This window comes from Panthera onca, chromosome C2 (assembly GCF_046562875.1).
Source record: "Panthera onca isolate mPanOnc1 chromosome C2, mPanOnc1 haplotype 2, whole genome shotgun sequence".
NCBI classification, from domain to species: Eukaryota; Metazoa; Chordata; class Mammalia; order Carnivora; family Felidae; genus Panthera; species Panthera onca.
Window position 1 is genome coordinate 156,490,667 of NC_138347.1, and position 17,181 is coordinate 156,507,847.

General features: G+C 47.1%; 1 pseudogene; it reads left to right on the forward strand.

Moving 5' to 3' along the window:
* The first annotated feature begins 8,708 nt into the window (after positions 1-8,708).
* On the forward strand, positions 8,709-10,003 carry LOC132684124 (large ribosomal subunit protein eL8 pseudogene; annotated as a pseudogene).
* Positions 10,004-17,181: the final 7,178 nt, after the last annotated feature.

A 17,181-nucleotide genomic window follows, 5' to 3' on the forward strand; every position in this document is an offset into this window, starting at 1 on the left:
TTTAATGTTTATTATTATTATTATTATTATTATTATTATTATTATTATTTTGAAAGAGAGAGAGAGAAAAAGAGAGCAAGCAGGCAGGGGAGGGGCAGAGGGAGAAGGAGACAGAATCCCAAGCAGGCTCCAGGCTCCAAGCTGTCAGCACAGAGCCTGACATGGGGCTCGAACTCACGAGCTGTGAGATCCTGACCTGAGCCGAAGTTGGACACTTAACCAACTGATTCACCCAGGCACCCCTGGATACTAACTCTTAATCAGATATGTCTTAATCAGATTTGCAAATATCTTCTCCCATTTACTAGGTTGCCTTTTAGTTTTGTTGACCGTATCCTTTGCTGTGCAGAAGTGTAGTCCCAATAGTTTAGTATTCCCTTTGTTTCCCTCGCCTCAGGAGATGTATCTAGAAAAATGTTGCTATAGCTGATGTCAGAGAGATTACTGCCTGTGCTCCCTCCTATGACTTTTATGCTTTGAGGTGTCATATTTAGGTCCTTACTCCATTTTGAGTTTATGTTTGTGTATGGTATGAGAAAGTGGTCCAGTTTTATTCTTTTGCATGTTGCCCTACAGTGTTCCCAACACCATTTGTTGAAGAGACTATCTTTTTCCCATTGCATGTTCTTGCCATCTTTGTTGAAGATTAGTTGACCGTAGGATTGTTTATTTCTGGACTCTCTGTTCTGTTCTGTTGATCTTTGTGTCTATTTTTGTGCCAGTATCATACTGTTTTGAATACTACAGCTTTGTAGTATAACTTGAAATCTCGAATTGTGATACCTCCAGTTTTGTTTTTCTTTTGGAAGATTGTTTTGGCTATTTTAAGGCAGGGTTATGATTTACATTTACTCTTGACCCTCTGTGCCTAGCCTAGTACTAGAATGAAGGCACCTCTGGAAGAAATGAGGAGATTGAGAAGGTAGCCCTTTGGTGGAGAGGAAGATGTATGGACTTTGGAGCTGGGTTTGGGAACAAATACTTCCAGCAACGTTGAGAAATGTGAACGTGACCTTTTTAGTCCAAAGTCATACAGACACATCGTTTTGGCTGGTCGGGGGCGGGGGGGGGGGGTATTCGCACATTTATGCCCGGTGGGTTCTGTGATGTGAATGTACTTCTGTTCAACCAAGCCCTTTTGGAGCCTGCTAGCACAGGTGACCTGACAACTTGGTTTTCTTGGGTGGGGTAATTTCCTTGTGTTTCACTCAGAAGATGTCAACTTTGATTTTAGTGATTGAGGCTCATCTTGGCAACTTTTACAGGCAGGCGTTCCCAACACGTTTTCAAATGGCTGTATACATCCAGAGTTCCATTTATCATCAAATGCGCTATGCTTGCTCCAGAAGGCTAAAGACACGGTGTTTTCTCTGACCTGTGCTAACTACCACTGACTCTGAAATTTGTAATTTCTCGCGCCGTGTTCTGGGCGGGGAGGAACCACCGGGCAGGGATTTCCACAGCAGCATGGACCACCTTCTGCCGGGTGAGTCACCGGTTGCCCGTCGGGGGCCGTCACGGGGACGAGCGCTTGGTCAGAACAGGGGGAGGACGGGACCTCTGGGCTGGCCTGAGATCGTCCCGTCAGGTTCGGGAGCTCGGTTTAGGAATGTGCCCACAGTGTTCGGGTGTGTCATGGGAGCGAGGAGAGACCGGCTGAGGGATCCACCCGGAACACACCGTCCATGCCCCTCGTGCAAGGGCGGGGGGGGGGGGGCCCGAGCAGGCACCAGCACGTCAAGGTTCTCAGCCAATTCCAGCCGAATCCCTGAGAAACAGGCTCCGTCGGGATTCCAGCCCCGCGTGGTGTTGCTACACCCTCCACAAAACCACAACGTAAACTCTCCGGAAAGATCTCCCTGCGGGACATTTTCCCTAAGGTGAGGCGGACCGAGAGGTAGGCAGAAGCCGACCTCGGAGGAGGAAATCGTGCTGGAGCCGGTGTGGGGCCCGGGGCGTGCCAGCGTGCCCCGTGGGGACGTGGGCCGCGTAGCACCCTCCAGCTTTGAAGGGCCACGCCCGCCTCATTTGGGTTCTTTCCTCCTCTGCTTGAAGCGTTTTTATTCTCGATCGCGCCGGATGTGCACGCGTCTGTGTATGTGGCTATGAACCTGAACGTTCACGTTTGCGTTTACCAGTTCTCCAGGAATCTGTGTCACCAGCAAACTCAACACGTTGTGAAACTGAACCCGTGTTCTCTTTCCCGCCCATGCCTGCCGGGGGGACTTCCATTGCCACACTCTCAGGCCACGGGCTTTGGCCACGCCATTTTATTCATCCGTTGGTTCGCTCAATGGTCAAATATCCAAATATTTGTCGAATTTTCCTGTGTTTTCTTTTTCAACTTTTGTTGGCGTTTATCATTAGCTTATTGATCAATAAGTTAGCTTATTGATTGATTGATTTGTTTTGTTTTCATCTCCTCCCCCTTTGGGCTCATTCGCTGCCCTAGTCCCAGTGCCTGAAGTGTCCAGCATGAAGTAAACACTCAGCACATAGTTGAAAAGTGAACGAACAAATCTGTGTAAGGTATTTAGAATTTTGTAGGCAAGATAAGTTTCAACTAACTGTGTATTTGGTTTCTTCTGCCGTCACTTCACTCTATGCATTGCCTGCTCTAGAACACATTTTTCTCGAACGCCCCCATGAGCCGGGCACTGTTCGGTGTGCTGGGGAGGCCACAGTGAACAACGTGGATGTGGCAACATGCTTTCTTATCACCCCCCGACACACACACACACACACACACACACACACACACACACGGCCAAGCTGAGCTGAGCTCCAGGCCGCTCCCCCTCCCTCAGAGCCCATCAGCCCTGCCCATAAGGAACCCCTGGTGGCTGGGTGGGTGGGTGTTAAGGGAGCAGAGGTGGCCAAAGGTTGGGAGCCTGGTTCCTTTGGCAGGGGCAGCAGGCCCGGGGGAGACAGGGGTAGGTGGGACAAGCTCGAGCCGAGACATCCCGAGGGGAAAACGTGCCAGTGGGGGTCTGGAAGCCTCGTTGGTGGAGGAATCGGAGGCGGAGACGTTCTGCCTCTCACTCAGAGGATCAGCAACTTGCCCGAGGTCAGAGAGGAGCCCAAACCCTGGGAGGTCTGATCCAACCCGCGCTCAAAACCCCTCTCTGTTTTGGTGCTGGCGAATCCAGGGAAAGCTTTTCTCTGTCCTCTCCCAGATCTTGTCATCCGGCCTGCAGGAAGGACCTCCGAGGGCTGAGGCCCAGCAAACCCAGCTCTCCGAGGCCCTACCTCGTGGCGAGCCTTGCTGCCCCTTCACTGAGTGAAGTGGTCGCTTCCTGGGCTGTCCTTTCTCATCCACTCCATGCTCGGACACTGGGCCTTCCTGATGTCCCGAAAACCGTCGCCTGTCCTGTGTCTCGTCTCTCCTGGGTCTGCCACTTCCGAGCCAGTCAAGGCCCCGAGCGCTGCCCTGCCTTACCTCACGGGACCGCTGTGGGGCTCGAACGGCGGGAAGTGGCCTGAGGTGGCCACGCGCTGGCAGTCACGTGTTCCGGTCCTTCCCGCAGCTCAGTGAACCGCGTCCCATCCGTAAGGAGGGGGAGGAGAGGCCCCGTCCAGCCGCTGGCCACGAAACCCTGGCACCGCCACTTGCTAGCTTATTAGAGACGTTGGGTGGGTTATTTCACCTCTCAGTCTGTGTCCTCACCGACAAAGTGGGAACTGTAGTCGCTGCTGTGCAGGGTCACTGTGAGAAAAAAGTAAAATAATGGGTGGAGAGGGCTTTACTGAGAGTCTAAACCCCCGCTGGATGGGGAATAGGTATTGTCCCCCTCTGGTGTTGGCAGTGGGGCAGCCACTTTACCAGTAGGAGGGTTGTAATTTGCTCACGTTCAGGAGGCGCCTCTTAAGGACAGTGTTGGTTTGATAGACTAGGGACCCATTTCACCCCCGACCCTGGTGGCTGCATCACGGTTCACAAGGGCCCACTCACTGGTCACTTGAGATGAGAAGATAATCAGACTCCTATGGGCTTGGAGTTGACAGTTGGGACACGGCAGTCGCCCAGTCACCAAAGAAGATACTCAGATGGAAAATAAGCATATAAAGATATGCTCAGCGTCACGTGTCATTAGGGAAATGCAGATTAAATTTTTTTTTAACGTTTATTTATTTTTGAGACAGAGAGAGACAGAGCATGAATGGGGGAGGGGCAGAGATAGAGGGAGCCACAGAATCCGAAGCAGGCTCCAGGCTCTGAGCCATCAGCCCAGAGCCCGACACGGGGCTCGAACTCACAGACTGCGAGATCGTGACCTGAGTGAAGTCGGCCGCTTCACCGACTGGGCCACCCAGGCGCCCCGGGAAATGCAGATTAAAACAACAGTGAGACACCATCACATACACCCATTCGAACGACTAAAATCCAAAGCACTGATCACGTCAAATGCTGGCAAGGACGTGGAGCCACAGGAACCCTCATTCATCGTGAGTGGGAACGCAAAACAGTATGGCCACCCCGGAAGACGGCTTGGTAGCTTCTTACAAAACTGAACACACTCTTGCCACATGATCCTGGCACAAACTCCAATGTCCTTACAAAAACCTGCATGCAAATGTTTATAGCAGCCCCTTTCTCTTCTTTCTTTTTTAAAAAAAATTTTAAACTTTTTAATTTATTTAGATGGGAGAAGAGAGGTGGTGGGGTGGGGAGAGAATCTCAAGCACGCTCGGCCCTGTCAGCACAGAGCCCGGTGCGGGGCCCGAACTCACTAACTGTGAGATCATGACCTGAGCCGAAATCGAGAGCCAGACGTTTAACTGACTGAGCCACCCAGGCACCCTGAGTAGCCCTCTTTTTTTTAAACTGCCAAAACATGATGACATTCAAGAGGGGAATAAAGAAACAAGCTGTGGTATGTCCAGACAGTGGACCATTACTCAGCAATAAAAAGAAATGAGTTATCAAGCCACAAATGGACACGGATAAACCTCAAATGCATACGCGCCGTGAAAAAAGCCGGTCTGAGAAGCTTCATACTGTATGATTCCATTTGGAGGTCAGCGTCGGACGTAGGTTTGTAGGCCTGAAGTTTATTCACTTGGGGGGCCCTCTTTAAGAGAAAAAAATACGAAACTACAAGTACAAAATTAGGTTATAAGGAAATATTTCTTGCGGGGCCCGGCTGGCTCAGTCGGTTGAGCATCTGACTCTTCATTTTGGCTCAGGTCGTGATCGCATGGCTGTGAGATAGAGCCCCACGTCGGGCTCCGCACTGAGCTTAGAAGCCACTTGAAATTCTCTTCTCTCTCTCTCCCTCTCTCCTCCCCACCTTGTGCTCTCTTTCTCTCTCAAAAAAGAAATATTTCTTTAGCATGTTACAGGAAATCATAATAAATGATGAATTTGAAAAAGCTGAAAAATGCCACAAACGTCACAAAATCCTCAAAATACATCATTTGTATTGTTCGCAGTGTTTTTATAAAAACCCCTATGTTTTTTTGTTTTTTGTTTTTGCTGCATATACTCTGATTCCTTCTTCATTTAACAATGTTTAAAATGTTTTCTACAGAGAGAATAGAGAGGTAGTTCAATCCTCCTTCCAGCATGGTTGGCCAAAACTTTTTCCTTACTGATAATTTAGAAAAATTTCTTTCAGGGGCACCTGGGTGGCTCAGTCAGTAAAGCGTCCGACTTCAGCTCAGGTCATGGTCTCACGGCTTGTGGGTTCGAGCCCCGTGTCGGGTTCTGTGCTAACAGCTCAGAGCCTGGAGCCTGCTTCCAATCCTGTCTCCCTCTCTCTCTGCCCCTCCCCAGCTCACACTCTGTCTCTCTCCCAAAAATAAAGATTTAAAAAAAAGAAAAAAAAATAAATTTCTTTCAGCACCACAGCTTATACCTTATAATGTGTCTTGCAAATACTCGAGATTTGTCGAATTGCTGTCAAGTATGAAAAAAATAACAAAACAAAAACCCCCGTATCACGCTTCTTTCATTTGAGGGGTGAGATCTGAGGATCTTAAATATTATTTAAGTTGGTGACGGTCGGTGGCAAATGGGTTGTTGATGTTGCCATGGAATATCCTGAATTCCGGTTGGACCCTGCACCTTTGCTTCAGGGTAGGTAAGTAAGACCATTGCTGGAAGCCGTTCGTCTACCCCGACAGCAATGAGGGACCACATAAATATATCCTGTTAAATCCAATCTAAGTGTATCCCTACCTCAATATTCCCCTAGTTGGGTCCCCCAAAACCTCCGTGGCCACCCCTGAGCTTCTGACATGAGATGTGCCAACTCCAAGTGGGAAGAGAGCAGCCTTAACCAAGTGTAGTCAGGTATCTTACTGGCGTCTATTTTATTAAATATGACTGTTATGTGTAGACTGCTGTACTGGAGAGAAAAATCTGTGCTTCATAGAAAACTATTGCTCACAACACGTCTTTTGCATCAGCTGATTCTGATTGTACAGGAGCTACTTAACAAGGCTGAACGGTAGACAACTGATAGCAAGGCAAGATAATTTTTATACGTTGAAATGCAAACCAATCCTGCCCCGTGCGGGGACCTTTGTCTCCATTTGTACCTTCATTTCAGTATTTCTGATCTATAAATATGTCCGTTGTTTTCTCCTTTGAACCACATATAACATCTGCCTGGTTCCCCCATTACGCTTAAAATGAAATCTTTGATACGTTTACTGTATATCTGTATGACAGTCATACTTAATCCTTTAATACTAAGGTCCTTCCCGGGGCCTTCCGAGTTGCCCACGCAAGTTGCAAGTGAGAGGCCACAGGATGAACTTTACGGGCTTCAGGGTAAATCTTCCACTGGAACTAAAAATTCCGATACTGTGCGCAACATGAGAAGAAAAACAAGCACGGATGGACCCCCTTGAATGGGAAGGGTTGGAGAAGAAACCCCGGGTGGGAGGAAACCCAGGAGAGGTCAAGTGCCCTGGAGAGCAAAGGAGTACAGATTTTGGAGAATTAAATGATGGAAAACAGTGTAAAATGTCTTGGGTTCAAGGAAGGACCTAGAGGTGGAAATTTAATTTGAAAATTAGGAGACCGAGGCTCTTCTTAATAGCAATATTAGGACAAAAGTGAGGGAATAACCACAGCATGAGGAGTGAATGGAGACAGAACAAGGGAGTACAGGGAGCATGGCCCTATTTCAAAGAACTTGGCAATGAAGTTCAAGAGTAGACACATGGAACTCAGAGGGACTGTTCTCCAGTGACATTCCATATCATCACTGGTATTTTCAGTACCTGAGAACATCTAAAAAGAAGTTTTAAAGAAGAAAAAGAGCTATCATTTACAAGATTGTCATTTAGTTTCTATATAGTATAGGTAAATGTGTATAATATATAAAAAATAAATGAGTCTGAGTTTATATATACATAAACAGGATACAAAATTAGAATCATACTATATACATAGTATAAGAACGTACTGATTACTTTGGAGAATGTTCTCACTTAAGAGCACTTCCAAATCAGCAGCTTAGAGACTGTAACATTCTATGTTCTGTTCCATAATTAATTGATTCATTCTTATATTATTTGGCCTGGCCTTTAAATCATTAATGATTTTTCACTGTTTCAATAATGCTATGGGATGCCTGGGTAGTTCAGTCGGTTGAGAGTCTGACTCTTGATTTTGGCTCAGGTTATGATCCCAGCCAGGGTCGTGGGATTGAGCTCTGTGTCGGGCCCTGCACTGAGTGTGGAGTCTGCTTGGGATTCTCTCTCCCTCTGCCCATCTCCCCTACTCTCATTCTCTCTCTCTCTAAAATAATAATAATAATAATAATAATAATAATAATAATATTAAGAAGAAGAAGAAGAAGAAGAAGAAGAAGAAGAAGAAGGCTGCCATGACTTTCCTTTACATTAATCTTAATGATTAGCTCTGATTCAGTCCAAAAGAAAAATTACTTTGAAGTAGAATTCTTGGGTCAAATGGTACATTTTCTGGCTTTTAATACATATCCTCAAATTTCCCTATAAATAGACTCACCTAGGCCTCCCACAAGTGTATGAGTGCCTATTTGCCTGTATCTTCTGTATCAATGACAATTTTCATATTTTAAGACTATTTGTGGGGCACCTGGGTGGCTCGGTCAGTTAAGCATTTTGACTCTTGATTGCGGCTAAGGTCATGATCTCACGGTCTTGAGATTGAGCCCTGTGTCGGGCTCCACGCTGCGTGTGACTCCCATACACTGCTTGGGTGGGATTTTCTCTCTGCCTTTCCCCTGTTTGTGCTCCCTCTCCCTCTCTCTCGCAAAAAAAGACTATTTGCCAATTTGTTAGGCAGATGTTACCCTACTTCAGTGTGTTTGATGGAACATTTGCCCTAAGTTTTTCTTTCATACTTCCCAGAAACTAAGATTTCATTGTACTTTCCAATTTTGCTGATCATGTTTTGACTTGTTTGGAAATCGATTTTGTATTGGGGAAAATGGTGGTCCTTGGTGATTTACCCACGAACCGAATCTGTCGAGTTGTAGAGATAAAGCCAGAAGTGGATAAAGGGAGAATGGCAAGGGAGAACCACAAACACCGAGAGCTCTTCTGAAGAGTTTTGCTGTAAGGAAAGCAGAGGCACTGGTTGTAGTGGCAGGGGAGGATGGGTCAAGGAAAAGTTGTTTTTGTACACGGGAGTGATCTAGCAGAGAAGAGAGACAAAGCCGTTGTTGACCTTAGTAAGAGAGGAGGAGGGCCATGCGTTTTACGAGGACATGATGTGGATGCAGTGTCAGCGGGTTGGAAGATGTGGAAAGTAAGGTGTCTCTGTTCTATTTCTCAGTGAATCAAGAAAGGGTCAAAGGTGAACCGGGAGGAAGGCCGGAATTCTGATGTAAGAGAAGGTAGGAAATGGTGTTCAGAGAACGGAGGAGTAAGCTGATGGGAGAAACCTACTGAGACTGCTAGACATTGGCAAGTGCCCATGTAAGATTCGCAGTTAGCAACTAGATGTGGGATCAGTCTACACAGATCTAGTTGTTGTTTTCTTCTCCCACCACATTAAGCTGAGCAGACTCAGGTGACAGATAAGTAGAGTTAAATTGACTACGGTTGGGGTTCTCCCAAGTAAGAGGACTTAGGAGTTGATAAGGAGTTGATGATTACTGAAGTGAATTCTAGTGATGAGGCCACAGCATCATAACTAGGTAGAAGGGAGGCAGAGAAACAAAGAGGGTTCCAGGCAGCAAGGGTGGGGAACCACTCTCTTCTCCAGCCATCCCATATCCCAAAAGGAAAGAAGGTGGCCCTGTTGTGAAGAAGCAGGAGGCCAAGAAAGCGGTCAATCCCCTGCTTAAGAAAAAGACCAAGAATTTTAGCATTGGACAGGACATCCAGCCCAAAAGGGACCTCACCCTTTTGTCAAATGGCCCCGTTACATCAGGTTGCAGCAGCAAAGGGCTGTTCTCTATAAACGTCTAAAAGTGCCTCTGATGACTAACCAGTTCGCCCAGGCCTTAGGACCACCCCCCCTGCCCCGCCAAACAGCTACTCAACTGCTTAAGCTGACCCACAGACACAGACCAGAGACAAAGCAAGAGAAGAGACTTGGGCAGGGCTGAGAAGAAAGCTGCCAGCAAAGGGGATGTCCCTGCTAAGAGGCTGCCTGTCCTTTGAGCTGGGTTAATACTGTCACCACCTTAGTGGAAAACAGGAAGGCTCAGCTGGTGGTGACTGCACATGATGTGGATCCCATGCAACTGGTGGCTTCCTGGCTGCCCTGTGTTGTAAGATGGGGGTTCCCCGGGGCATCATCAAGGGGAAGGCCAGGCTGGGACATCGGGTCCACGGGGAGACCTGCACCGCTGTTGCCTTCACGCAGGGTAGCCTGGGAGACAAAGGAGCTCTGGCTGAGCCGGTGGAACCCATCAGGACCAAGTCCAGTGACAGACATGAGGCGATCCCCTGTCCCTGGGGAGGCAGCGTGCTGGGTCCAAAGTCGGTGGCTTGCATCGCCGCTGGAAAGCTGGAAAAGGCCAAGGCTGGAGAACTGGCCACCAAACTGGGCTGATTGGATGCTGTGGAATTTTCTGTACCTAGAAGTAATAGAAAGTTCTCTTTCAAAAAAGAAAAAAAATGACTGGCGGAGAGTAGAGCTATTAAGACACGTGGCAGGAAAGTAGAAAGTGGTTTTTGGAGAACAGGATGCTTGAAATGGACGTGTGGGAGGTGGCAAAGTTAACAATGACCAGGCGAAATGCAGAAAGGATTGTTGAAAATGAGGCTGAGAAACCGGGTCCGAGGTGCTGGAGGGAACATCGGCATTCACGGCCGAAAAGCCTGACGGACAGTAACGGGAGGAGAGCGAGGCTTAAGCCAGGTGAAGAGTCCTCCGTGAACGACCGTGGGTAGATGTGACGGCAACATAGGGGTGGCACAGTCCGACGGGCTGCACTTCAGAGGAGACGGACGTTGGAGGGAGGAGGACAGGGACATGACTGGGAAGGGGAAATGAGCAGCAAAGAAGGCCATCTTTTTCTCCTCTAAATCCTTTAGAACCAGGAGTGTTTGAAAAAGCACAGCCACTCTAGAGAAGAGAAAAGTCAATGTCCTGAGGGGGCAGCTGGATTTTAGGATTTAGTGCTTAGTAGGTGGAAAGTGAAGGAAACACTGAGACAAATGGTAGGGGACAGACGGGTGGAGTGGGAGAAGCTGTTCCTGATGAAAGGTCATGAGGTCAAGGATGTGCAGGGGAAGGGTGTGGGAATGCTGGGCTTTCTTCCAAGGTTGAGCTGCCCTCCGTAACCCAGTTGCCCCCCTGAGAGGTCTAGCCCTGTTCTCTCATTTCAGACCCAAGAGGGCTCAGGGCCCAGAGGGGCAACTTGTTCCCTTCTTACTCGCAGGTTCTGAGTCTGGGATAAAGTCTGCGGGGGTCTTGTTCAGCTCTAGCTGGCAGAGGGCCCTCCTTCCTGCCGGCACCCTCCTGGTACGGGGACCTCACCCCTACCCAAGCCACTTTCTTCATGCTACGGAACACTTCCTGGGGCTTCCATCTGCGGGATCCAGTCCTGCCCAGGCCATCCTGAGCTGCCCCAAACCTGGAAGTGCCTGTTCCCAAAGGAGCCTGTAGGTAACAGAAGGTGCCATCAGTCCCCCTCCCACTGCTCAGCCCCTGAACTTCTCCCAGTCTTCAGGTTAGGGAAGTGATAAGAACCTGCGTTAGGCTTATCTGCCTCTTTACTTACAGTTCAATTTGTCCAACAACTCTAATGGAGGCATTTCCATCTTCCTCCCTTCTGCGGACGAGGAAACTGATCACAGAGGGGTCCGTTCCCTTCCCTGAGGTCACACAGCATGGTGGTTGTGAAGCCCGGCGTGAATGAAGCTTGGCCTCGACCTCCGAAGTCCTCGCAAGTCGTTTCTGCGCAATCCTGCCTCCACTTCCTGGCTGTGTCACAAACTCCTAGTCTGATGGGAGAGGGCCCAAAGCAGGGCAGTCTCCATGCAGGACGACTACAGGTCAGATGCTCCCAGGCTGGTGGAGGTTTAGAGGAGAAGGTGGCACCGAGTTGGCCTTCGAACGAAGAACTGAGGTCAACTGGGAAGGAAAGCAAGAGGGCGTTTGTGGCCTCGGGACCTAGACATCCCCTGGCCCGTGATCCTGAGCCGTCCCCCGAGCGGTGAGTGTCTGACGGTAGCTGGGGGCGGGCCGAGGGGTGGGGACGAGGCTGTTGGGGCCCAGGTTTCACGTGGCGCGGGGGGGGGGGGGGGGGGGGTTATGGACGGGGCTGGGAGGACTAAGATCAATGATCAGCCATCGATCCCCTTTGCAGTGGTTGGATTTGCCCTTCGATGAATACTTTGGTCTTTTTTTTCTTTTCTTAAAAAAATGTTTTTTAAATGTTTATTTTTGAGAGAGAGCGAGCTGGCGGGGGGCCGGGGGGGGGAGGGTTGCGCAGAGAGAGATGGAGACAGAATCCAAAGCAGGCTCTGTGCTCACAGCGCAAAGCTCCACGTGGGGCTCGGACCCCGCAACCCTGAGATCACGACCTGAGCCCACCCTGGCGCCCCACGTTGGCCTCTTCTTGACTAAACACTGACGCGTTTGTTCATAATTAGAAAATAATGCATATTTAGTTCTTCAGAGTGTGAGAAAAACTGTGTTGGCCGATGTATGGGTGCGAAGAGACGATTGGCCGGGGTCTCCTGTCCTCCCTTGATCGGAAGAGTTGTTCGGGTTCAGCTCCAGGAAGCAGCATTCTTGGAGGAAAAGGCCGACCGACCTTGGAGGCAGAAGAACACCATCAGGAGCTCAAAGGACAGCAAGGAGCCGGGAGCTGACCACCAACTAGAGCCCTAAGCGGGGCTGACTCCTCTTGGCCAGAGCCCGTGTGTGGAAGAGAGAGTTCAGAGCTCCGGCCCTGGGCGTCGACCTCCCGTCACTTACCAGCTTCGAGATGTTGCCGCGGCTGCCCTTATGCTTGTATCTCGGTGTCTCTGCCAACGTCTGGGAGACGGTGAGACAACCCACCTCACGGAGCCATTGCGAGCGTCGGAGCAGGCAGCAGATGTGCGCCCAGTAGGGTGTTTGCCGCCAAGCAAGCATTCGGTAGTTCATCGGCCAGAATTCTGGTTTTGTCCGTGGGCTTCATCTCCGGGCTGGATTAGGACTTTCCATTTCCGAAAAGGATACTGATGGCCAGTGATAACCTCAGCCTCTCGGTCGCCGTGGGTACCTGCCGCCGCACGAAGCTTTTTACCGTCTCCCGACGATGTCTGGCCTCCCTCCACTCCTTGCCTCTGGCCTCACCGTTGTCTTTTCCTTGCGAAAGTCTTTATTTATGCACTCTTCATCGGGCACAGATAGCCAGCAGACAGCAGCTGGTCTCAGAAGCCTTTGTTCCTTCCAACAAACAGCTCCTCTTGTAGAACAAGATTCTATCCACCTCTGTTTCGAATACCGTATTATTTCACCGTCTCTTTATCGCCCCCACTAACGTCTGAACTCTCATCCTGAGATGATAGTCCTCTTTAAATCCCATTGCCCAGCACACCGCCAATCACATAGAAGATGCTCAGTATAAGGTGTTGAATCAGTGAACGAAGATGAAGTCTTTAGGTAGGAGAATTGTCACCCCTTGGATTTCTGGGAAGAGATCTATATTTGAAAGCATAGGCACATTTTAAATTAGCAAATTGCCCTGTAGCAATATCACGACTTCTTTGTGGCTCTGTGATATTCCATCCAGTCGCTAGCGTTTAATTATATGGTGTGATCACCAAGTACAGCTTTGTGGTGTGCTTTGTTTCATTACGTACATGAACGTTTTCATTTACTACCACATAATCTTCAGAAACATAATTTTGTAAAAGATTTTTTAGTTTTGGCTAATCTTTGCGCTCAACACGGGGCCCGAACTTACAGCCCCAAAGACGGAGATGTGTGCTCTACCACTGAACCAGCCAGGTGCCCCAGAAACATAATTTTAATCACTGAATACAGTTGTTGTTCCTCAGTTTAAGTGTTTCACTATTGTTAGAATTTCACTGTTCTAGCATTCCACGTCAAACTACAGCGATCATGTAAACACATAAAATTGTTTCTCTTTGGATTGTTTTCTAACAAAAGATATGGGATTACTGGATCATTTTAGGACAGTTGATACATAGCATTAGCATGATTTTATTATCATTTAAAATATAGTGAATATGGTAAGCTAAAATGATATCTCAGACCACTTTTTACTTTGTCCACTGGATATAATATTGAAATTATTCTATCGTGATTTATTACTAATCATTTATTACTAATTGCATTTCCTTTTCTGTGAGTTATCTTTTTTTCACTTTGCCCAATATTGAAGTCTTAGTGTTTTCCTAATACCTTTATATATAAACCATTTATATGGTAAAGATGTGCACTCAACATACAAGTTTGAGGTTCTGTATGTATGATGCTATTCTATGTGCTCGATGTATGGTATTTAACAATCAGGCAAAAATTTTTGCGCTCATTTAGCTTATATTCAAGAGTGTGAGACAGGATGACTGGGTGGCTCAGTCGGTTAAGCACCTGATTCTTGATTTCAGCTCAGGTCATGATCTCATGGTCCGTAAGTTCGAACCCCTCATGGGGCTCCATGCTGACAGTGTGAAGCCTGCTTGGGGTTTTCTTTCTCTCTTTGCCCCCCACCCCACTTGTGCGCACATGCACTCTCTCTCTCTCTAAATTAATAAATAAAAACTTAAAAAAAAACCTATGAGATATGGACGCCTGGGTGACTCAGTCTGACTCGTCTGACTTTGGCTCAGGTCACAGTCTCTCAGCTCGTGGGTTCAAGCTCTCTGCTGTCAGAGCCTGGGGCCTGCTTAGGATTCCGTGTCTCCCTTTCTCTGTGTCTCTCCCCCATTCACACTCTCTCCCTCTCAAAAATAAATAAACATAAAAAAGTTTTTTTAAAAGTATGAGACGCAAAATAAGTAGGAAAATAGAATATTTAGTGTTTGGAATATTAAGAAATGTCAAGGAGAAAAAAATCAGAGTGGAGATTGATAGAACCTTATATAAGAGGGGGTTGAAATTTAACAATGGAAGGTCTCATCGGGAAAGTAATTTTTTGATAAAAACTTGAAGGGAATGAACATTTTATTATACAAATGTGAAAGAAGAATATTTGAAGCAGGAAACACCAAATGCAAAAGACCTGAGATAGGAACATGCTTGGCATCTTTGAGGCGAAGGCTAGTTTGGAGAGAGGAAGGGGGAGATAGTAGGAAATGAGGCTAGAATATTAAGGGTAGATCGTGTTATGTCTTAAAGTCATAATAAGGATGCTGACTTTTGTGTATATTTAAGTTTCATTTATTAAAAAAGAATTTTTTAGCGTTTATTCATTTTGAGAGACAGAACAGAGCGTGAAAAAGGGAGGGGCAAAGAGAGAGGGAGACACAGGGTCCGAAGCAGGCTCCAGGCTCTGAGCTGTCAGCACAGAGCCCGACGTGGGGCTTGAACTCACTGATGGCCAGATCATGACCTGAGCCAAAGTCGGACACTCAACCGACTGAGCCACCCAGGCGCCCCTATATTTAAGTTTCATTTAGATACAATTCACATAGTATAAAATTCACCTTTTTAAAGTGTACAGTTCTGTGGTTTCTTGAATATTCGGAGTTGTGTAACCATCATCACAATTCTAGAACATTCTCATCACCCCCAAAAGAAACCCCATATCCATTAGCAGTTGCTCACCGTTCTCATTCTTTTCTGCCTCAAGCCTATATACAACCATTAATCTTTCTGCCTTTATAGGTTTTGTCGTAGACATCTCCTATAAATGGAATGTCTGGTCTTTTGTGACTGGCTTTTTTCTCTGACCATAATGTTTTTGTTTTTTTTTTTTTTTTTAATTTTTTTTTTTTTCAACGTTTTTTATTTATTTTTGGGACAGAGAGAGACAGAGCATGAACGGGGGAGGGGCAGAGAGAGAGGGAGACACAGAATCGGAAACAGGCTCCAGGCTCCGAGCCATCAGCCCAGAGCCTGACGCGGGGCTCGAACTCACAGACCGCGAGATCGTGACCTGGCTGAAGTCGGACGCTTAACCGACTGCGCCACCCAGGCGCCCCTCTGACCATAATGTTTTAAAAGCTCATCCATGGGGCGCCTGGGTGGCTCAGTCGGTTAAGCATCGGACTTCGGCTCAGGTCATGATCTCGCAGTCCGTGAGTTCGAGCCCCGCGTCGGGCTCTGTGCTGACCGCTCAGAGCCTGGAGCCTGTTTCGGATTCTGTGTCTCCCTCTCTCTGACCCTCCCCTGTTCATGCTCTGTCTCTCCCTGTCTCAAAAATAAATAAAATGTTAAAAAAAAAAATAAAAAGCTCATCCATGACATAATTTGTACTAGTATTTTATTCCTATTAGCTGAATAATATTCCATTGTGTAGATATACTACATTTTAATCTAGTCATCATTTCATGGACTTTTAGATTGTTTATACCTTTTTGGCTATGATGAATGATCTTCCTTCCTCCCTCCCTCCCTCCCTCCCTTCCTGGCTTCCCTCCTTCCCTGGCTCCGCACCCAGTGTGGGGCTTGAACTCAAAACCCTGAGATCAAGCGTCCGATGCGCTACCGACTGAGTCAGCCAGGCGCCCATGAATAATGCTTCTACGAACTTTCACGTACACATTTTTGTGTGGATATGATTTTCTTTTTCTTGGCTGTATACCTAGGAGTGGAATTGCTGGACTGTATGGTAACTCTTTTTGTCTGGGGAGTTGCCAAACTGTTTTCCAAAGTGGCTGCACCATTGTACCTTCCCACTAGCGATATATTGAAGGTTCCAATTTCTTCACATCCTTGCCAACACTTCTTGCTATTTGTCTTTTTGTTTATAACTAACCCAGTGGATGTGAAGTTGTAAATCATTTGCAGTTTTGATTTACATTCTCTGATGGCTAATGATGTTGAACATCTTTTCACGTGCTTATTAGCTATTTGCATCTCTTACTTGGAGAAATGTGTATTAGCTCCTTTCTTCATTTCAAATTTGGTTCCTTGTCTTCTTAGTGAGTCATAAGCATTTCTGTATTCTGGCTACAAGTCCCATATCAAATACATGAATTGCAATTTTTGTTCCATTCTGTGGCTTGTCTTTACTTCATGATGGTATCCTTTGAAGCACAAAAGTTTAAATCTTCATGAAATCCAATTACCTATTTTTTCTTGCTTGTGCTTTTGTGATATATCTGAGAAGCCTTCGCCTAACCCAAGATTACATGTGATTACTTACAATGTTGTAAATTGTGGCCAGGATTAATTTGAAGATGCCGCACTATACCCTGTGTTACCTTTTGACACAATTCATTACCCTAATACTACAGTTTTCAAAGTGTGGGATGTGGAAATCTGGGGGAACCAGAGATGTGTTTAGTGTGCTTGGAAGTCCAAAACTATTTTTGTAATAATATAAAAATGTTATTTGTCTTTTTTACTCTGTTGACATTTGCCCTAGTGGTATAAAAGCATTGGCAGGGAAAACCACTGGCATCGTCATCACATCTGTGATAGTTCACTGTACACATTAAAAACAAATTTGTTTTAGGGGCGCCGCCTGGGTGGCTTAGTCAGTTAAGCCTCTGACTTCAGCTCAGGTCATGATCTCACAGTTGGTGAGCTCAAGCCCCGAGTTGGGCTCTGTGCTGACAGCGCGGAGCCCGGAACCTACTTCAGATTCTGTGTCTTCCTCT